Genomic DNA, 24,134 nt, shown 5'->3' on the forward strand with positions numbered 1-24,134 from the left:
CACCTGGTCACCCTGGGAGCTCAAACCTCTAATCACAGTGGGACATCCACCCAGCCTCTGTCTTTCTCTCTGTCCCCAGTTTCCTTGTGGGTGTGTTCAAACTTGGTAGGCAAACTATAAGTTTGAGATATGTCATCTTCTTGGTCCTCAGTGTCACCCTCCTGTGTGAAGCTGCTGTGGGTCTCTTTTTGTGGGTTATTCAGGTCAGAGTAACTTCTCAGGCATTGAGCTAAGATAGCTCGCAAATTGCCAACCTGAAATGAGTGACAAAAAGATCAGCTGTCATATTAAAGGGTTTGTTGCGGAGTAGCAGGGGACTTCCACCTGGGATGTGCATGCTATGGGGGAACGTGTGCTTCTGAAGAAGCTGGGGCAAGAGGAAGCGTCCTTATTTTTTCTTTTCTTTTCTTTTTTTTTAAAGGAATTGATATACAATGGAATATTACTCAGTCTTACAGAAGAATGATATTATGGCTTTTGCTAGTTAATGGATGTAGCTGCAGAATATCATGCTAAGTGAAATAACACAATCCAAAAAAAAAGAGCCAAATGTTTTCTCTGATATGCCATTTCACAATGGGGGGGGGTTGCTAGGGAAAAATAGAGTTACTTTGGATTAGGTAGAGGGGAGTAAAGGGGAGTGGAGGGATATGTGGGTAGGAAGAATATTAGAATGAATTGGACATTATTGCCCTATGTGCATATATGACTACATGACCAGTGTGATTCTACATCATGTATAACCAGAAAAATGAGAAATTATACTCCATTTGTGTATGATGTATCAAAATGCATTCTACTGTCATGTATAACTAATTACCAAAATTTTTTAAAAAGAGGCTATGTAAGTCATTTTTTTTTGTACCAGGGATTGAACCCAGAGGGCTTAACCACTGAGCAACATCCCCAACCCTTTTTATTTTTTATTTTTAGACAGGTCTCACTAAGTTGCTTAGGGTCTCGCTAGGTTGCTGACACTGGCCTTGAACTTGGCATCTTCCTGCCTTAGCCTCCAGAGTCAGTAGGATTACAGGCAGGTGTCACTGCACCAGCTCAGGTAAGCTCTTTTGAAACAAAAACTATTAGTTACAATATCTTATCAGGGAGTTGACGTTCACCTATGGGTGGAAAGAGCCATTGGTAGCCAGTGTCCTTATGTAAGGGCTGATCTGGAAGACTGGAGCTTTGAGGACTTCCCTGGGTAGTTCTTGTCATGGGCATGTGTGCATGAGGGCCCTTTCGACATGGCCTCCTGGCTCTGTTTTGTTAGAGTTTGACTCAAGTGACTCCATTTTTGTAATGGAAACTTTTAAAATAATTAGGGAATCCTTCCATTTTCACAAAAGGCTTCCATTCAACCATGTCTTCTGGAGGCATGGTCTTCAAGGTTGGAATCACAGTGCTGTCCATTGTAAGGTGTCCGTGGTAGAGACACAGCGGTCTTGGTTGGGGCGGCCTGGATCATTTCCTCCATGGATGTTATCAGATGCAATCATACCTCTGCAGCTACAAGTGGTTCCTTCCACAACCCAGGTGGCACATGGCATTGTGTGGACATGTGCTCTGCTGCTGTGGGTTCAGAGGGTTGGGGTTGGGTTGAGTGTGTTTGATGTTCCTTGTCTGTTCTTTATAGGGTTGTCTTATGCAGTTGTTAATCACATAAGATTAATGGAAACCTCAAAAATCAAGTTGGCCCAATGGATTCTTATTGTCTCTAATTCCCACATAATAGCTTGGCCATTACACTGGGACCTGCTACTTACCTGAGTTTTTCTAACTAAGTAGTTTCTGCCTTCATAGGTAAACACTGGGTCTTGGTGGAGACTACTCTGTATTTGTATGATCCTTGGGTGTAAGGGTATTGCTTTCCATGATCCAGCTATTACACTTCTGGGTGTACATCCAAAGGAAAAGAGGTCAGCACACCAAAGAGATACTTTCACACCATGTCTACTGCAACACTATTCATAATGGCTAAGATATGGAGTCAACCTAGGTGCCTATCCATGGATGAATGAATAGAGAAAATGTTGCACATATGTACAATTGAATATTACCTGACCATTAAAAAGAATGAAATCCTGTCATTTGCAGCAAAATGATGCAACTGGAAAACATTGCTAAGTGAATAAGTCAGACATGGCAAGATAAACATATAATGTTCTCATTCATATGTAGAAGCTAAGCAAAGTTGACCTGAATGTAGTAGAAGAGTGATCATAATAGGTTGGGAAGTGAGAAATGGGATAGATCAAGGGAGGCTGCATTTGATAAATGCATGCTGAATGCATGTGTTAAAAGGTTTCGTGGAAACCAATTAATAGGTAGAATTCACACACGTTAATCAAAAATTTAAAACTCAATTTTCATTTAGAGATGGAATGGACTTTATCTGGAATTCTGAGCACGGATTACCCATTTACCCTTGCTTAGACTGTTTGGCATTATGTATCTTTCTCTCTACTTGCAAGATGAGTATCTATAACTCACAAGATGAGTTTTTACCAAAACTCACAAGATGTTTATGCCTTAATTTAATTCCAGCTAAAATCTTTATCACTTCTTTTTAAAATTAATTTTAAAAATTTCTTCTAATTTGTTATGCATGACAGTAGAATACATTTATGCATTTTTATAAATCGTACATAATGAAGTATTATTTCTCATTTTTCTGGTTGTACATGTTGTAGGATCACATCAGTCATGCAGTCATACATGTACATGAGATAATAATGTCTGTTTCACTCTACTCTCCTTCCTACCCCCCATCCCTTCCCTTCCCTTCACTCCCCTCTACCTAATATAAAGTAACTCTATTCCTCCCAAGTGCCCCACCTCATCGTGAATTAGCTACTGTTCAAATGTTAACAATTTCTCAAGGAAATATCTGCTAATCTTCTACTATTTTTTTTTTTTGATCCAGAGTTGATATCAGCATCTACATTTGCCCCTTTTTTTCTATGTCTGGAGTTTTCATTTCTTACAACTGCAGTAATGTGTTTCCCTAGCTCATGTTTATTTTTGAAGAAGAACTTTGAACCACTTCATTTTGTTAAAACATCAGTAAATATTGGTCATACAGTGATAAACCAGTAACATAAATGGAGCCAGTAACTATTGATCTTAAGACTCTTGAAATATTTTCCAATGGATTTAATTTTATAAAAGAGGATATTAATTAAGAACTCTTGAATGGGAGAGAGCTGTGGGCAGTCACCATGTTTATTATTATTTTACCAAACATCAGAAAAGCAAGATGAGAGACCTGGGATTCAAAAACATGCCATTGCTATTTCCTCTTGAATTTTTCTTGGGAAGTAAGTTGTCTACTTGATAGGAGGTCACCTTTCTAAAAGTTTGTTTTCTTCTTGGTTCTAGCTGTTCTCATCATCATTTTTCACATGTGGATTCTGCTTGTCCAAAATGATGATAGAGTTCCTTGGTGAATTTTTTCTTTTCTGTCTGGTACAGTAACTTCAGTTCTCAGCATAACCACCCCGGAGGCAGTTTTCTATTCCTTAAAATATTTCCTCCTAATTATGAGACATTTCTCTTGGATTTCTGTGTAGGATGGTATTAGGACAATTTGTACATTCACAAAGGTTAACATTTAGGTAACACTATGGTAGTGTTTTAGTTAGCTTTTTGTCACTGTGACCAAAATAACTGACAAGAATAACTCGGAGGAGTAAACATTTATTTTGGCTCACTGTTTCAGAGGTTCAGCCCATGGTCAGCCAACTCTGTAACTCTGGGCCCAAGGTGAGGCAGGACATCATGGTGGAGGGGCATGGTGGAGGAAAAGAACTTAGGACATGGCAACCAGGAAGAAAAGGGAAAGCGCCATTCATCAAGGCACTATTAAAATATGAACCCCAGAGTCATGCCCCCAGTGACCTACTTCCTTCAACCACATCCTACCTGCCTACAGTTTCCTCCCAGTTCATTCTTATCAGTGGATAAATTCACTGATTAGGCTACAACTCTCATAACTCAATCATTTCACCCCTGAACATTCCTGCATTGCCTCACATGAGTTTTGGGAGACTCATCATATTTAAACCATCACAGATAAGTAGGATAAGAGTTTCTCAAAGATGTCTGCATCCTAACCCTTGAAATTTGCAAATATTTTACCTTACATGTCCAGAAAGACTTCACAGGTGTGATAGAGTTAAAGAACTTGAGTTGGGAAGATTCTTCTGGATCACACAAGTAGGCTCAGTGTAATCATAAGGGTCCTCACAAGAGGGAGGCAGGACAGTCAGAAGGAGATATGACTTTGGAACAGAGGTTGGAAGGATACAGCCATCAGCCAAGGAATTTGGGAAACTTCTAGAAGCTGGAAAAAGCAAGAAACAGATTATTTCCTAGAGCCTCCAGAGGGAATCCAGTTTGCCAACAACTAGAACCTCCAGAAGGAATCTAGCTTACCAACTGCCTGCTTTTGGTTCTGAAGATGCACTTTGAACTTCCAACCTCCAGAACTGTAAGATAGTAAGTGTGTTATTTAATTCACTAAGTTTGTGTTCATTTGTAACCAGCAGCAGTAGGAAGTGAACACAAGCACTCTCACCTATCCTGTGCACTTTCAGCCTTTGTGAATATCACAGCGACCTTGTGTCACATTATCCCTGTCACCTATAGAGGTGAGCACATCAGAAACATGGAAGGTGAGATTGACAGGACATCTGTTGGAGCTGGAACTTGAATCCAAAGCTACTATCGAGGAGTCCCATGTTCTTTTCATAATGATACACTGACTGGTGGAAATCCTTTTGATTTATTCAATTAACTGGTAGAAGTACATGTATTTATCAAACATCAGTTCAGGCTTACCAAACTCTAGAAATGCATATTAACAGGTGTATTTAAAATATTCATCATTTTTTTAAAAACCAGGTTCTTCTAACATATTCCTGGAAGCAGAACATCATTCCCTTGTTAATTCCTTCTCAGTGATCTGGAACTATTCTAGACTCTTGAGTGAGGAATTGCCAGAGAAGGATCGACACAGCCTCTCTCCCAAAAAGTTTGTGGCATAGCCGAGATGACAATAAATACACAGAGACTCTTGGATGCACAATATAAGAGAGTGTTAGCCTAGTAATAATATGATGAATGTTTAGATCCCTTTATGACCTTTGTGAGGATCTGGAAGGACCACAGTAAAACTTTGCTCCACATTATCTAGTTCATCCTCTGCACCAGTATCTTTCAGAGATCCCATTGTGGTCTTAGCTTTGTTTACATTTTTACAGAACATAAAACTTCTGCAGACCTGCATTTCAGATGATATTGATCTTCTTACTTTTCGTGGAGTTGCTTACCTCTCATTTTGGTCAATGTAATTCTTTGGACGTGAAGAAAGAATTCATATTAAATTACAACACATGAGTGGTATGTCTCTGATGTTTGTTACTAAGAGTAGACTTTTATGATGCATAGCAGTGGGACAGGCACTAATGAGATGTTTGGGTCCTGTCTGGGTCCCTTTCTCTAAAATTGGGCAAAATAACATTTCTGAATCGCATATTTTTAATTTAATATGACTTTTTAATAAGCTCTCTCTTGGTTCCTTTCAGGACCTATACCTTTGTCCTGGGGGAAATTTAAGAAACACAAATTTCTGATTTTATTGGTCTGAGAATTCACAGAAATGGAGCTAGCAGGAAACGTGGGTTCCTTGTACAACAGCTTATACCTTTAAGAGTTCAGTGTGACTAGGAGCATTTTCCAATGAATCCCTTTTAAACTTATGTTAGCAAAGAGTGCAGAAATTTTTGCTTTTATTCCAACCTGTATGAAAGTCAAGAACCTGCTAAATTATCCTGGGGTCTGTGCAATGGCTCCTGGTTCTTTCATGCATAGTACCCCATGAGAGGATTTGAAGTTCTCCAGGAAAAAAAAGTTATGTTATTCCACTCTAATGAGGAGCTAAGAAAATATATAATTCAGGTCAAAACACAAATGTAAATAAATTATGATAGATACATGAAAAAAAGCACTACCACTTCTTGCAAGTTTAAGGACTGTACAAAGTTGACCTACAATGGGAACTAGCTTAGATTTCGTACACCAAAGGGAATTTATCTGTTTGCTGGTGTATCGATCCAGTGCTTGGAAGTTAACAACTGTGTGAATTATGTTAACGGTTGGCCTACTTAAGAGAATTTAAAATTTTCTTGTGAAGGCTAAAAGCCCCTCTTCTATTTTACCTTGGTGATAGATTAAGATTACTGGATCCCTCCAGGTATAGAAGAAGGTTATTAAAGATGGTGCTCCTGTACCCAGCCTCCTCCCCAAACACACATTTGCTCATGCACTGAACAAAAGATGGATGCATCAACATGTACCATTCAGGGACTGGCAGAGATCATTCCGTTCTTCCTGTTCTATGGAAGTACCTCCCTGCTAGTGGTTCACCTGAAAGGGTTGAAAACAGCAGTGGTATTTTAGGGGTCTACCCTGAAGATGATCACAAGGGGCTGCCTAGTGAGTGTGAGCTCAGCAGACATGGTATTGGACTTCCCAACTCCCTATCTCAGTAGGTCTGCTCCACTGATTCCCTGGGGTGGCCCTTACCCCGGAAGGGAATCTGATTGCAGTAGTCAAAACTGCGCTCTTATCTGGAAGCTTCCTTTTAGTCATTGGCACTTCGGATGCTCCATAGGCCTGACAGAGTAACTCTACCAGAGGCACATTATCATGTATTCCTCCTAATTATTCTAAGAGAGATATACTGTTAGGATTTCCATTCTACTCTTGAAGAAACTGGGGATGATTGATGTTGCCTTAGCTTCAGTTTCAGGGCTAGTGACTGGAGTTGAACATAGGACTGCTGGACCCAAGACACATGCATCTAACCACTAGGTTTGACTGTCTCTGGGGTTTGAAATGTAGCCTAGACTACAAGGTATCACCTATCCCCCACGAAATTTAAATTAAGAAGGGAGGAGAGAGACACTCACCTACTTACTAAGTTTTTCCACTAGCTCATCCTCCAGGATAACCACAGAAACTTACTTTGTCGAATACTGTTATTCTAGAAGTTTTCAGAGCCACAAAGCCTAAAGTACAATGGGATCAAGTTAAATAGCAGCAATAAAGCAGAAATCTGTGGCTTACACCCACCAGTACATTCCCTGGAAGCCCAGGCTCCTTAGTGAACCTTCCTGGAGGGGTGTCCATGACCTTCCGTCTCCAGGAGGAAGTCCTTCTTCCTGCCCTTCCTGTTGGGTCCAGCCCTTCTGCTCGCCTCTGCACTGCTCACCACAGCCAGCCCTGAGTTGGCACCTTCTAGGCTGGTGCTTTTCTTCCCTGCTCCGTGTAGAGGATGGATGACATCCCATTCTTTTGTTCCTAAGTGAACAAAAGAGGGCCTGCTGTGAGTCCTGTGTGTTCACCACTTTGGTTTCCATTTTTTAATAGTCCCAAGTTCTCCAGTCTCCAGGCTGGATTCCTGAGGGGGAATCTGGGAAGGTAATGCCACCCAGTGCTCTGCACTGTAGTGAGAGCCCCAAACCCAGCCCGGCCACCTAGTGTCTCTCTGCCTGTTAGGAGTCAGGCCTGGGATGTTCAGAAGGGTCCCCTGTTCCAGGAGCTTTGTTCTGCTCCATGTCTGGGCTGCAGCCCTCAGCCTTAGCATGTCTGGCCACCTTCTCTTTCTAAGGCTGTTTGGTCCTGCAGATGCCAGGGAAGGCTTCTGGGTGGTGACGTCACTTGGGCCCTGGGATCACTATGTCCTTCTGTTCCTCCTCATGTTTTCCCTGCACTGACCAACTGGCTCTTCCACTGGACCCTTGCATTACTCTGAGAGCTGCTCTTTCACCCATTCATCTCCCAACTGATATGGTAGGCATGATTTTCTTTCTTTTTTAGACAACTGATTTTTATTATTGTCCTCTCCTTAGACACTGTGCTCTGTGATTACACCAGATGAAGTGATCTCCATCCCTGTAGTGAAGGCATCAGCTTTGTGCCTTGGGATGGTCTCTTGCTCCATGGAGAGGGCTGCAGGTTGGGGTGTCCCACCCTGATTGTTGAGCAGGGTAATCCTTTAGCAGGAGAAGGGGGAAACATTGAGTACCTATTTATGCTGATTTTTCCATCCAAAGAGAAGTCATAGCTCTTTATATCTTTGTTACCCTTGGTCTGATTGAGAAATGGTGCATATCACGCAGGATCTAGGGGGGATCCCGAAGGAAGGGCCTGCCAGAGGCTTGGCAGCCACTGGTGGCTGGTTGTCAGCATAGTGGCACCTTTGTCGTTTGTGTTTGCCTAATGGAGTGTATTGCAGATTGTATTATCCGGCATTACCAAATCAGATCTCATCAAACCTTTAAGTGGCTGCAGAGAGATCGCTAAGCTAACACTAATGATCCTGAAGGAAGGAGTGGTGGAGCTTGCTCTTCCGCACCCCTTATATGCTCCCATCAACCAATTTAGGAGGCAGAAGTGGAAATATTTAATATGATATGAGATATATACGATGAGAAGTCTGAATAATAAAAAATTCAAAATAGTGGAAAATACTGTTTGACACATGGTTTTAAGTCATTAAGAATGGCTCTCATTGGAGGATATGAATTGGTACTTTGAGATGTCAGTCACCAGAATTAGCAAGACATTTAAAAACCGAGAATCCTAGACCTCATGAAGAGCATTTTAAGTGGGAGCTAAAACCTATTTTCGTACCATTAATGAACAGAAAATAAAACCATTAACAAAATAATACCCAGAAATAAGAAAAAAACTACTTTAAAATATATTTCACTTTTATTTTATCCCTTTAAAATTTTGGTTTATAACACATAACGTAGGTGCTATAAACAAAAATATATGACTCATGTATGATGATATATATGTGCATTTTTTCAATAGTTTATGTCAAATGAAACTCATGATCAGACAAGATTCTGGAGTGGTATGAATCTACATCGTGCACAACCATAGAAAAGAAATGATGCACTCCAGTTGTGTATAATGAATCAAAACGCAGTCTGTAAAAATTAAAAAATAAACAAATAATTAAAAGAAAGAAAGGGCAGCATGTTCTTAAACTTTTATTCAGAAAAATTGTAAATTGTTACACGAGGTGAGAAGAAATTAACTTTCTTAATGTTCCTCCCATTAGCCTCTTTAGAAATTCTTCTAATTTCAATGATATTGTCTATTCAGGTTTTCCTCTTTAAAAATGGAAATGTAGCCAGGCCAACTTCATCTGACTAATACAGTCCCCACCTTCAGATTCTTTGACTTCTGACTTTTTACTTGAAGATGGAGTGAAAGCAATATGCATTCAGTAGAAGCAACACCTGGAGTTTGGGATTTGGATCTTTCCTGGGGCTGGTGACACGTGGCCCCACCCTCCTGGGGCAGCAGCTGCCAGGCAGCCCCGCGGTCAGGATCACAAGGGCAAACAACTGATGCTTCCCTGCTCTTTGTTGCTAAGCCAGGATATTCAGGAAGTGAGGCGATCAAATATATCATTGATTTTTGGTATTTTCAACTTAACGATGGATTTATCAGGATGTAACTCCATTGTAAGTAGAGAAGCATCCACACCATGAAACTAAGTCTGGGCTTATTCTATCTCTACCCTGCGCCTCCTGCTGCTCTCTGATCTCAGAATCCCAACAAGGTCCTGGAAGCCCGCTTGGCAGGGCCTGTTCCCATCCCCCTCCCTCCCAACCTCCTCACCTACAGTTCTCCATGACTTAGGGACTGTTCGTTCCTCCCTGGCTCCCTTCTTCTTCAAATACTCTTCAGCTACATCCAGACCACTCCTTCCTGCACTGAGCTTCACAGGGTTGACCCGCTGATCTATTTGGATCTTTTCTCACTATTGTCTTCTTATCAAGCCCTTGTTTGGCCACTAGATCCACTCCTTTCCCCTTGTTTCATGCATCCCCTGGGCATTTATTCACATCTAATATGCTATTTCATTAACCATCTTAGGTCTGTCACCTTCCAGCAGAATACAAGTTCCACAGACAATTTTGTTTATTTCTTGTGTACACTGGCTGAACTCTACCTGGCACAGCATGAGGGCTTAATAAATATTAGTTGAATAAATAAATGAATGAACAAACTAATGGCATGGTATTATAGTGTTATGCAAATTAACTATTTTAGTTTTATACAGAAAAGGGAGGTTTGATTTACCCAAGCACCAGGACTTTTTGGAAGGGTTCAATAGTATCATGCTGATGCATCTGCAACATATTTGAGTAAAGGGCAAAAGATTTCAGTAGAAATATTTTACACTTTTCACATGTAAAATATTGAATTTAAAATTTCAGAAAATGTTTTTAGTGGAATTCTTTTTTGATACGTTTATTTTTTAGAATATGAAAAAGACTGTAGAATATTCTTAGAATAAATTTGAGTATGTAGAATTAAAAATAATACATGTTCAAAGAAATGATTTTATTGATCTTTATGGCATAGAAAAGGATTTCAGTTAGCTTTGTGTCGCTGTGACCAAAAGACCTGGCAAGAACAATATAGAGGAGGAAAAGTTTATTTTGGCTCACAGTTTCAGGGATCCAGTCTATGATTGGCTAACCGCATAGCTCTGGGTCCAAGGTGGGGAATAACATCACAGCCGAAGTATGTGGTGGACAAATGCAGCTCAGGACGTGGCAACCAGGAAACAGAGAGTGCTCTGTTCACCAGGGCAAAATGCAAACCCCAAAGTCATGCTCATAGTGACCTACTTTTTCCAGCCACACCTTAACTGCCTATAGTTACCTCCCTCTTTGTTCATAGCAGTGCATTAATGCACTGATTAGGTTAAAGCTCTCATAACCCAATTGTTTCTCCCTTGATAATTATTGCATTGTTTCCCGCATGAACTTTTGAGGGACTTCTCATATCTAAATTATAATATTCTGCCCCCAGCACCTAAGATCTCACATCCATCTCATAGTGCAAAATCCATTTAGTCCATTTCCAAGAGTCCCCATAGTCTTAATAGTTCCAACATTGCCCAAAAGTCCAAGTCAAAAATCTCATCTGAGACTCAAGGCACACTCTTAGATGTTTTTCCCTTATACAGACCAAAAGAAAGTTATATATATAGTTATATATATATATATATGTTTATATATGTTTATTTATGTTTATATATATATATATATATACATATATATATGTTTTATATATATATATATAACATTTGCATTCAACATGGGAGAAATAGGGACATAGAAAGAAGGAATGGGACCAACATAAGACCAAAATTCAAATTCAGCTGGGCAAATTCTTATAGCTCCATGTCCAGCATCATCTGGGGCACTTGGAAACTTGATGTTCCCTACAAAGGGTTTATGTAGCTCTTCCCCTAGGACCTTGATGGCTGCAATCCACATGACCTCTCTCTTGTTTCTGCTCAATTCCTGCAGCTTTCATAGACAGACCTCCCACATGACTAGTATCTCTTAATCTTGGGGGTATTCACTGTATCTTTAGTTTCCTTCTCATGTCTTCATGCATCACCATCTCAGGGGCAGCCCACAAGGACTCTGGTCCTGCTATACTTTTCCAAGCCTTCCAGGCCTTCCTTTGAAGTCTTGGTGGAAGTTATCATGTCCCTCTAACTCCAGCATCCTGCATTCCTGCAGAACCAGCACCACATGGTTGATGCCGAGGCCCACCACCATCTCAAACAGTAACCAAGCCTCCTGAGACTCTGACTTGCAGAAACCTCTGAGTGCCTGGGCATGATGAAATAACTGCCTAGGTCCTCCTGTGCAAGCTGGGTGCTTCCATGGTCTCTTCTCAAAGAAAATTTTACCTTTACTTCCTTCAGCAGGATATGAGTGTGATCTTTCCAATTCCTGAGATGACCTCAAGCCTTCTTTCCTATTGTTTCTGGGTAAAGTACTTAGCATTTCTTTATTGACTATAATCTCTTTAACAACCACACCTTCCTTAGCCCCAATTTTACTTGCACTTTTCTGGCTAAACTTCAAATTTTTCATATATTTCTTCTCTGTTTTCTTGTCCTTATTATCTGGGTAAATTTGACTAAAAGAAGCCAGCAATATCCATTCTATATTGCTTGAGTGTTGTGCTGCCTTGAAATTTTCTCCACCAGATTAATTAGTATATGTCCTTTAAATTCAGGACAAATTCACGGACAATCTCAGGATATGGGCAAAAAATGTGGCCAAATTCTTTGCCAGGACATAACATGAATGGCTTCTATTTTAATTTCCAGTAAACGCTCTCTCCTCTGAAATCTCATGAGCCCAGTCTTAACTGTTTATATTCTTGTTTGTTTTGAGAGCTCTCACCAGAATTTCCCATTAAGCTCAGCTTACAATACTCTAAAGCTTTTCAGCTTGCATCTCTTAACTTTTCATACCCCACCAACCCCCACAAGGTCAGGTTAGTCACAGCAATTACCACCTCTCAGTACTAATTTCTGTTTTAGTCAGATTTTTTGCTACTCTAACCAAAAGACCTGACAAGAACAACATAAAGAAGAAAAAATTTATTTTGGCTCCTGGTTTCAAAGGTTCAGTCCATGGTTGGCAGACTCCCTAGTTCTGGATCAGAGGGGAGGCAGAATATCATGGTTGAAGGGTGTAGTGGGGGGAAGCAGCTTAGGATATGGCAATCAGGAAACACAAAGAGTTCTGTTTATCAGGGACAAAATATAACCTCAAAGTCATGCTCCCAGCGACCTACTTCTGCCAGCCACACCCTGCCTGCCTATAGTTATTGCCCAGTTAATTCATATCAGTGCACTAATGCATTGCTAGGTTAAGGCTCTCATAATCCAGTCACTTAACCTCTGTGAATTCTTACATTGTGTCACATATGAACTTTTGTGGAACTCCTTATGTCTAAACCATAACAGAAAGTAACTAGATGGAAACTCACCCAGGGAGTCCTAGAAGTACTAGATTTTAGAAAAATTAAATTCCAGAGGTGCCATGGATGTAATCCAGTGAACAACATGATTGGGTAAATGCACTGAAACAAGAAGATACTTTGGGTGATTGTAGAGATACAGTCTAGATAATGCCAATTTTAAGAAGCAGGGAACATGTGGGAACCAATTCTTACAAAATAATCTGCCCATCTTTTTGAAAGGCAAAAAACTGAGGAGGTGATTGTAGGACAGAGTTTTACCGGCAGAAGATAAAGATCTTTTATTGAAAGATAGTCAAAGCAATTATAAAACATCAGAGAAAATTTTGACATTAAAAGAATTAAATAGCACTGGTATTTCTTTCTCTTCTGGATCAATCTAATTCTGACCTAAAAGTAGTGGAGGAAGCAAGAAGTCACAGAGGTGATGGTGACTCTGTTCCTTCCTCTGCTCCATTGGGGACACTCTCATCCATAAGGAGGGACTTCAGAAAACAGGTCATGCACTAATTATCATCAACTGACGGTACAACTTGTGGGGCAGATTTCTAAGACACAACTGAAATACTAAAAAGAAAATGGAAAAGAACCAACCAGTTTCTTTCCTTTGGCCCTAAGCAGATACACAGCATCTTATTTTCAGCAGCTCTTATAGAAAAATTGAGTTATAATGGCCTATTGAATAATTAGCATCACTTTTTTTTGTTTTTGATTTTTCTCAGGTAGAATCATCAGTTATAGGATATACACTATCTTTATTTTGACAGCCTTGATGAGTTGGCATAAATTCAACTTTTTATGACATTGTGCATGTATTAGGTTTTAAAAATGTATTTATGCCTTCAGGATTCTGAAGCAAAATACCTCTAAATTCTGTTTATGATAAATATGGCTTTCGATAATAATCAATAATTAGTTATCATATTTCAATGCATAATCTTTGCAGATTTTATGTCAAATAGTTTTGCAAGGAAGTGGGGTGCAACCGTATGTAAAAATTTTTTAATTGTGCCAGTATTACTTAAAAATCGTTTATTACTAAACTGCTTTTGGTGACTGGAGGCACAAAATGCTCTGAATACACATGAATGCAGTGGCAATGATTATATGGTAAAATATGGTATTTGAATTTATGTGGAAATTTTCTTGCTAACTTTCAGACCCTTGAAAGTAAGGGCTATGTCTAATTCATTTTCCTTCCTTGGTAACTTTGTGTTTGCACATGGTAGGTACTCAGAAAGTATTTCGCAGTTAAAAGACTGAATCAACCAATAAATCAAAGATTGAATTAACAATGAGGATCAAAGGCATGCTCTCTGTACCTTAGAACCTTGAAATGTAAGTGTGGAAACAAAACACCACCAAGTGAAGACACGCCCATGGAATAGTGCCAAGCAGGTGGCACGGGTCAGTTCTAGGGAAGGACAGCAGAGAGGCCTCCTGGAGGAAACTCTAGTTCAGTCGCTGACTCTGAGTTAGAGTTCAATCACTGGAGAAGTTGAAGGCGTATTCCTAACTGGATCATTTTAGAATCCAGTTAGGAACCCAGAGAGGAAGGTCTTTAGGTGGGTTCTCAGGATAGTAGGGATCAGTTTAGCAGAGGAAAGAAAATAAAGGGCAGGACTAGGAAGCCAGCGAGGAGACTGGAGTGAGACTAGAAGGTCTAGAAGGCCAAAGAAGGGGGTTTGGGCTTTATCCAGTGGGCAGCAGCGAACTGTGTAGCTATAGAATTCATTCAGTCACCAGAGGCTTGTGTATTCCAGGCAGGATGCTAGGGATCCAAGCTAGGGACTCACAGGGACAGCAGTGCCTGACATGGAAGTGATGGTGCCCCCGGTGTGAATGGGGGTATGGCAGTTAATTCTAGCTACGTCGACCTGGCACCCAGCGCTGCCTTTCAGACTGGACATTGCCCACTGTGCCCAGGCAGAGAAAGCAAACAATAGCAGCATGCAGAAGGGTCCCCGATGCTCAGCCCTGGGCACCGCCTCCGGGTAACTCATCTCACTTCCAATCTTCCAACATTTTCCCATCAGCCGAAATCCTGACAAACTGGTCACCAGAAAACTACAGTGATGCCAATTAGAGCTATTTTCCAAGGGCTCATCAAGAGTCATGCAGAAAATTTCTAAATTTTCTCGATTTCTTTAAAAACCATAAGGGAAAGTCGACCTACTCCTAATACTTCATACCTAGGACGTCAGACATGAATGTTGCCTTTCTTTCCATCGAAATACACAGAAAATAACTAGGAGCTCTTTAAATTTAGTAACTGTTAAAATGAACAAAGGCCACTTGCAGAAATTGTGGTAGCATCAAGAGACAATAAATAACCAATCTAATTTATGGCAACACAGAGAATTATCAGAGTGTTTTCAATATGGATTGAAGGATGCTTGCTTTCCCTAGTGTTTGAGCACAGTGTCTCAACTTTTGAGTAAGAATAAACTATTTCAGTTCTACTGTGTTTGCCAAGGAGACACATTAGCCCTCACTAGAAATTTAATTTATCTTACGGTGAACTTCAGGAAGAAGATTCTGTTCAGAATTTAATGTGAGGGTAGGTTGGAGCTTTGCTTCTGCTCAGGGAGCTTGAGAGTTTTTCCCTGCTGAGTTCTTGAGCCTCATCAGCTCAGTAGAGTCATAGGATGGCATGCCCTTGGACTGAAGCCATTTAGAATAATCCAAGCTCAACATGACTCTATAGCTGAGGGGAATGGAAATGGAGGAGGCTGTCTTCACATGAGGGCTGACAAAGGGAAGTGGCTTTCCCACTTCTGCTGAGGTCTCATGTTTGAAGTATGTTTAAAGTCAGGGGCTTTGTCCTGCTTCTGCTGGTTCAGTTGGACCATTCCAAATTGCCTCACCTGCCCATCCTAACCCAAGGCCTTCAACAAGGACATAAAACCAACTCCCAATGGTGATGGACTCTTCTTCTCTAAGACTCAGGTTTACAACATGGTTATCCACTCGTAGGTACTTTTACAGGTCTGTATCCTTAGCTCTCCAGCATTTGCCCTACCCAGACCTCAGATTCCACGAGTGACCTCCTGGGACCCCTTGCTCCTTCTTTGCTCTGATCTCTGGTGAAACTTGTACTGTGGGTCTTTCACGTTGACTACCTGGGCTCTCGACTGCTGGCTCAGGCTCACCTCTGGACACAGCTCTCTCCCACACAGCTGTCAGATTTGTTAGTCTTGACCCAGACTTTGACTTCCTTGCTGGGCTGCTGTCCTCAGATGCCATACAGCTGTATGAACTTATTAAGGAGGGTTGTGAAGTCACTTCCTTGGGAAGTTTTCATAAGAGATGCTGAACAAACTTGCTTAGATAGTATGAGTCTAGCCATGGACTCACAGATTGCCTTATAGTTTTAAGATCCTAACCAACACTGTTGCTACAAATCACCCACTGCTACCCTAGAAACAAAGACTTTCTGTGAGTTACAAGAAATTTCTAACAACCTCATCTCAGGTTCAATTTCGGACTCCCCATCACACGAGATACATTAGGTATGTGCAGATATAGGTCTTACCAATGCTGAAAGAAACATGGATCCAAAGCAAAACCCACAAAAATATAGGACTTTTACTTCTCCTAGAACCATTAAATATTTCTAGTAAGTAGTCCCAGTTGGCATTCCTTTGACTCTTAGAGGGATTTCTGAACACATGATGGTATTTTCCTTTAAGTAGTTTTGGCTTGGTTTCTGTTCAAGAGATGGGAAACAGACCTTTCTGAATTACGCCTTCCACATACATCCATGTGAAGGAGAGAGATGTCAAACCTTCCATAGATCAACTCTGAGGATAGAAAGATGCACAATGAGAGTTTGTCTGGAAAACGAAGAACAAGATGAATCAATGTCAGACATCAAAGACTGGGAAGACCAAGTCCTTGCTAGGCTGCTCCACAGCAGCCTGGTGTGGGATGCACTGATGTCCTCAAGTGGGGGAGAGGCAGGCAATGGGATCAGCTGAAGGAAGTCCTTTCCCTTCTCCAACATGTCAGCTGAGCATGCAGAGATGCCGAGCCTGAGTCCTACTTTCAGGTTGGACATCTTCCATTATGTCTGGGTAGATAGAAAAAACAATGGCGGCATGGAGAAGGGTCCAGGCTCACCCCAGGAGCCATCTGCAGGCAATTCATCTTACTTCCAACTGTCCAGAGCTTTCCTATCAGAGCTGAAATCCTAACCCTGTGGTGGGCAGACAGCCTGAGCTGGGCATTTCCTTCAGCAGCGTTCATTCCTGGTGTCTTTGCAGGGACCCTGACCCAGAAAGCCACCTCAATAGGTAAGAGGTTAAAAAAACACAAACAAACAGGGGAAACAAACTGGGAGATAAAAAATTCTTGCGCCCTGGGGAACTCAGAAAGGGTATTTGGAGCACAATTCACACTTGGGCCAGCCAGCTCTGTTCTTGCTGATAAGTGGTTTTGAGAAAAACAAATGAATTCATATCTGATAAACCAGCACATTGATAATACCAAATTCCTCTGGCCTTTCTAAAGCTCTATCAGGGAGGAGGGACAGATTAGTTCTCCCTGTGCAAAGGCCACTCGAGGCAATATTTACTGTAGATGATGGAGTGGAATGCTTTTGGGTTTAATTAGTTTCACAGGAATTGTACCAAGTGTCCCTTCCCAGGAATAATTAAGAGATGCCTTTATGTCTCTGTACCTGCTGTTAGAATAGCAGTTGATTAAAATATGTCTCAAGAGAGTGCAATCACATGTGGTCTAATCATGAATAAGAACAGCTCAGTGGATCCCAGGAGAATTTTTATAATTTTTTAATGTTTTTGAGGGGCAGTCCTAGGGTTGCTCCTTCCATTATGTCCTCACGCATATATACATACAAACATAAAAGCTATTCTCCTTGGTGTCCTCCTCAGGTACCTGGCAACTCAGTGACCTTGACAAAAATGGGAAATAAGAGACCGGGGCAGGATTCTGAGTACTCTAGGTCAGAGACCAAGTTCTTCTGAATTTGCATCTGGACTGAGCATTCACCATGTCAGTTTTTCTTTGCTACATTAACAGCTAGAACATTAAAAGTCAAAAATCCCTAAAAAACCTAATGGCTATAAGCAAGGCTTACATCAAGTAGAAAGGGAGCCCAATTGAACAATTCTGCATGCCTTCAGAGCAACTGAGGATTCATTTAAACCAAAGATGATGTTTAAGTTGGATTTTAAGATGGATAGGAAACAAGGCAAGTGAAGGTTCTTTTCCAGATACACCCAGCACAATGGAGGCAAATTTAAGTGTTTATTTACTTCTCATTCATTAATTCACCAGAAATAATTACAAAGGCGCCAGAGACATAAGGATGGTTAATAAGATAGACTTAGTTGCTGCCATGATACAAAAGCATGCAGTCATCTGGAGCCTTCCAAGGGCTTAACACACATGACACAGTTTGATCAATATGGTAGAGAGCTAGGAAAGGGGCTAGGGATCGTAGCAGCATGTAGTGGACAGACATGGAAAATCAGGCTCTTCCCCTCTGCCCCTCTTTCAGCCCTTCCTCGTCAAAGGATACAAAGTGGATGTTCTGTTACTGTTTGCACAATAAGCTATTAGCTTACTTCTTAGAGTTCCTTAGAATTTTCTGGTATAACACTAGTCAAGATATTCAGAACCAAGGTTATAGTCATCCTCCTGCTCTTTCTCTGAGTCCAAATGTATGGGTCTTTCTGAAACTGGATTCTGTATGGTTTCCATTATTCAACACGAGTCTTGGCACACGGCTCTCTCACTCGCACGGCTCTGTGCAGCTGCTTCAGCGCGGTTCTGAGTCCCGCAGAGCAGCCTGTGGGTCCACGGGGAGATGCAGATGTTGCCCCTCTCTCACCTGCGGACACTCCACTTAGGACTGTGGTGGCAGATGCCTCTCTGCATCTTGGTTTCCCTTACTTTTAAATAAGTAGTTCAGGCCAAGTGAACTCTGAGGTCCTGTTCCACCCTTTTACATTCATCATTTCCCTTTTCGTTCATTTTCTAAGAGATAAGTCTTTGAAATCAATGGTGCTTTTGCATCATTAGAGGGCAGACTTCCCTTGGAATAAGAAACGAAGGAGGGTTTTGAGAAATTAAAATATTTGATCTGAAGCACTGGGTTCCACTCTTGGTGGGTAAGCATCAGGGTGGGGGAGGCAGAGAGGAAAGTGAAGATGATGAAGGAGTCACTCCTGGGCCCCAGAGCAAGTCACCAAATTCCTTAATACTAGCAGTGTGTGTTGAAGTATGGGTCACATTATGAGATCACAAATCATCTTATTGAATCATAAATGTCATTTTATAATGAAATAATATAGAACAGAATAGGAAATAGCATGCATTCTGAGTAAAAAGAAGCAGCACTTTGTGAAATTTTGTTTCATGTAAACATGAGGGGGTATGTGCGCAGAGCACAATATGAAATTTATTTCTAATAGTACACAGAGGTCAACGTGAAGAAATAGTGGGCTAAAGAACCAGATGTCATTCTTAGGATTAAATGTTTAAAATAACTGGGTGCAGAGGTGCACACCTGTAATCCCGTAGCTTGGGAGGCTGAGGCAGGAGGATCAGGAGTTCCAGTCTCAGCAAAAGTGAGGCACTGAGCAACACAAAAAGCAACTCACGAGCAGCCTGTCTCTAAATAAAATACAAAATAGGGCTGAGGATGTGGCTCAGTGGTCGAATGCCCCTAAGTTCAATTCCCAGTACCCCTAGAAAATGTTTAAATTATTTTTGCACTAATATAGAAATGGAGTCTAAGATCTGTTTGAAGCAGTCCAAGACATCCACACAGATAAATCAGAGGAATAAGCATTAAAGACCTCTTATTCCTGAGGAAATGAAATGTAGTCAATTTCATCCAGATACCAACATCTTCTACCTGGGGACCTTTGGTCCTTTTCTCCTCTTAAGTCCCTTAAAAAAATCCTAATAAACTGAACATGGCCTTTGCTGTCAGACTTGACTTCATATCAGAATTCTACCATCCTCTGATAGTGACTTTGGGAAAATTAGCCACTTTCTGTTCAGTTCCCTTATCTTTAAAGTTAGGATAATCAAAACTGGAACAGAGTTATTTTAATGACTAAGTTGGCTAATATATGGTTGGCCTACTCTCTGTCACACAGTACACTCTCAATAAATAAACAATAATTCTCAGGATGGAAAGAAATTTAAATAATTTTCTCCTCCTCCTAACCTAAAAAGTCCAAGTGCAGAACAAGTCACATGAGATCTGAAGAACTACTCTAGAGATGAATCCTGAGCAAGATACAACTTTATCCTCATCCATCCCGGAGGAAATTTTAGTAGGTGAGAACAATAAATTGATGCAGATAGGAAACACTAAAAGTTGATTTCCGCTCATATTCACTCCATCAAGCTGCCTCTTCAATCTGGTTAATGGGGCTATATCGCTTCTGGGCTACTTCCCAGTTGCAAAACTAAAGAACATGATGTCTCTGTGCAGGGTGAGCAAGTGAGTGGCTGACTTGGAACCAGTCTCTGCCCTTAATGGGATTCTGTTTCTCACCTTGTTCTGGGTCACAACACTGAAAGATTGTGTGAAATGTCCTGTTTGCATGCAGTAACTTCCAGAGTTCCACTGCCTAAGGAGCTCCAAACAGGGCATACTGTCATTTTTAACATGAGCATTCAAAAGTCTTTCATTATTTGTGAAAATCGCCAATTGGAGGTGATAAAATTCATGTGACATTTGTGAAATATGGAACATCCCTTTTCTTGAACATCATCTTGAGGCTTCTCTTGGGGTCAAGAAATCTGAGGGAACCTAGATTTGTTATTTTTGCAGAAACTGAGTCCATGGACCACAGATGGGTATGTGCCTGGTGACTAGATTGATGGATTGTCTAAAACACACACACAGTGGAATTTTTGAGTTGAAAGAGAGACCATCTAGAATGAGTCCTTCATTTCACAGATGAGGAAACAAAGCCCATAGACATTAGATTATCTCCCCATTATTGTCATGGATTGGTGCATGGCTTAAGACTTGAATTCACACATCCAGTTTCCAAACCCTGTACTCTTTCCACTGTATAGAGTTCCAACAATGGGTATAAAGTAAAGGCAGTCTTTATAGTTCAAGGTCATGGCAGGACTATTTGGAATTGCCTTCATAAAGCAGGCAGCCTATTCTCACTCTGACCATAGGGCAGAATTTCCAGCAGAGGCAGGAAACTGGGCTTTCTGCCACTCAACATCCTATATTTCTCTTGAAAGCACAAAAAGGTCAGATTTCCTTTCTGAAGGACATTTGACTATATGTTTCAAATACTTGGTAAATGATCATGACCTTCAACCCAATGACTCCACTCCTAGATTTAACCATAAAAAAAGAATTTGGAAGAAGGGAAAGATTTAGTTACCAGGATGACATGACACTGTTTTTATAACAACAAGATCCTGCACCCAAGAGCATTGTTTAAATGAGCTCTGATATATTTATATGGTAGTTTATTTTATTTTGTAGCCATAAAAACGATGTTGTACGAAAATAGCATCTAATAACCTGGGGAAATGTTCTTGATATATTACTCAGGAAAAGCCTCTTTAAAAAACAGCATGTACGAAATGATTCTAATTTTATAATAAAAACTATATTTATACCTAAGTCTGTTTAAATTAAGGACTCAGATGAATATTCCTATATATCAAAGGGGAGAGGCGAAATGACTGGCCACTAATATTTTTGTCTTTGGGTTTTGCTGGATTTTCCCAAAATTTGAACATGAGCGGACATTATTTTTGTGAGACTGAAAATATTATTTAAAGCTAAAGCCTGATTTTTCCCCCCAATATTCCTCTGGAATAACCTCAAAAGATGAGGATGTGGAGTGACACTTCAGAGCTTTAGTGATGATTACGATGGTGGTATCACCGGGAGGGACATAGTCTGAAGTGTTATGACACATGATAGCCAAAATCCTTGGGTCTATTTTAAGCATCATCAAGCACCAGATTTTTAAAAAATATTATTTCTTCTATGCTGATTTAAGGTTATAAGTCTCAGTTTTTTAAGGATAAAAGTGTTTATTCAAATAAAAGAATCTTCAAATTTTTATCCCAGTTATTTGCAGATGGACTCTATTTAGTTGAATTTTTTTAAGAACAGGTCCCAGTTAGGTAGCAAAACACCCATGACCCACCTATCCATTCCCACTTTCCACTGGAAGAACAAACACTTCAGTCATGTGAAATTGAAGAGAAGCAAAGTCAAATATGTCACATGTTTTGGCACTGCATAAGAATCCCTTATTCATTTAATTTGAAAAGCATCTGAGCTTAGACATGTGAGTTCAAGTTATGCCATGTCATGCAAACCGGAAACTAACCCTGGAGTGTCTTTACATTTATTTTCCTAGTACCAAGCAAGATACTTAATGGAATGGATGAATTAACAACTGGCACGTGTCGCCTGGAGGGCTTGCCATTCAAATACATGTTGGGGACTTATATTTGCTATGGCACTAAAGTCGGGGACCCAAGTTAGTTGGTGACTGGGAAGTGATAAGCCAAAAATAAATGTTATTTAAAAATGTATCACTGTATACTCTGGGACCAATCCCATAACTACACCAAACTCAATTAGAAATAATGAAGCCAGACAAGAGTAATTTATCATCAAAAGGTAAGAATTATAGCCATCAAAACTATTCAACTGAGATAAAAGTAATAGGATTCTAAATATCTGTACATTTCCCTTTGCTACAGGATCTGGGCACTGCTGATGAGAATCTCTATTTTTTGTTCAATATGGGATCGGCATTCTCAGTAAGACCCAGTACAAGTCTGTTCTTGATTTACGAATGGGAAGTTTGCATTGCTTGTCATACATTACTTAGCAGATTAGTGCTAAGTGCCTCACTGTAAAATCTGCAGACTTGGCACTCTCACCTGCCTGTAAGAATTTAGGAAATGTCTCTCCTTTTAGAACTAGCATTGTTTGAGGGTCTCCACGCTGCCAGGTTCACGTGAGGTCAGGGGATTCTAATCTTAAGCCAGGAAAGGAGGAGTAAGAGCCTCATCCATTGGATCACTAGGGCCCTGAGCACCCCGGGGCTGCAGGCAGACTTCTTAGGCTGCATGTGAAGAAGGTTACAAAGCTGGGAAGCTTTCCCTGGTTTCTCTTGGGGTTTCTCTTCGCTCTGTTCTGATTTTCCACCTCTCTCCTGCTCAAATCTAAGCAGTGACAGAAACAGAAGAGAGCTCTGGACGCCACCCTGTTCCAGTGCTTTTGTCTCTCTGATGGTGATTTTTCATTTTCTGGGTTCTTTTCTAACTCATCGCTTGTCTCCAGGACTGGCTTCCTCTTCACGCCCTACATAGCCCAATTCCACAGAAACAAAGGGGGAGCTTCAGGATTTTAAAACAGGAGTAGGTTGGAGCCTCATGGATAACCTTCACCTTCAGGGAACTGGTGGTTACTAGACAATTCCTAACTAGCCCCAGGGAGAAACCTCGGAATCCTAACCACTAGACATGATTGGAGGTTTTAAGAATCAGCTGGGCTTGATGTAATCGGGTAGAGGACGCGAATTCCAACATCTGAAGGAGCTTTGCATAGCCTTAGAGGTTAACAGTGGCTTGGCTTGTCCCATGTCATCTGACCCTGATGATTTACATGTTTCCCACCCCAGGAGAGGCTAATGGCAAAGGAGCAGTGGCCCGGAGGCCTCATGATCCTGTGGGCAACAAGAGGACAGCGGCGGAGGCCCTGGCTGCGTGGTTGCTGGACCCATCTCTGTGGCTAGTTAGGGATACCAGCTTGGAGCACGCCCCGGTCACTCCTGCATTCTGCAGGGCTTCCACAATCGCCAGGGCTGCCCAGGCAGAGGAGCCAGGGCTGGAACCAGTGGATGTTGGAGAGCTTTGTCTTTTCATTTTAAATTTGTTATTTGTTCTAATTAGTTACACATGACAGTATAATGCACTTTGATACATCATATGTAATGGAGTATAATTTCTCATTCTTCTGGTTGTACATGATGTAGAATCCCATTGGTTGTATAGTTATATATGTACACAGGGTAACAATGTCTGGCTCATTCTACTATCCTTCCTATACCCATACCCCTTTCCTCCCTTCAATCCCCTCTACCTAAAATAACTCTATTCTTTCCTAGCCCCCATCCCCATTGTGAATTAGCATCCACAAATCAGAGAAAACATTCAGCCTTTGGTTTTGGGGGATTGGCTTATTTTGCTTAGCATAATATTCTCTA

General features: G+C 40.9%; 1 long non-coding RNA gene across 1 annotated transcript in view; it reads left to right on the forward strand.

Moving 5' to 3' along the window:
• LOC124988140 (uncharacterized) overlaps positions 1-23,714 on the forward strand; it is a 42,683-nt gene extending 18,969 nt beyond the window's left edge. Inside the window, exon 3 of the long non-coding RNA XR_007109373.1 lies at positions 23,550-23,714. This is a non-coding gene — a long non-coding RNA (uncharacterized LOC124988140). The remainder of the gene's footprint in view (positions 1-23,549) is intronic.
• Positions 23,715-24,134: the final 420 nt, after the last annotated feature.

The sequence above is a fragment of the Sciurus carolinensis genome, chromosome 7, assembly GCF_902686445.1.
Source record: "Sciurus carolinensis chromosome 7, mSciCar1.2, whole genome shotgun sequence".
NCBI classification, from domain to species: Eukaryota; Metazoa; Chordata; class Mammalia; order Rodentia; family Sciuridae; genus Sciurus; species Sciurus carolinensis.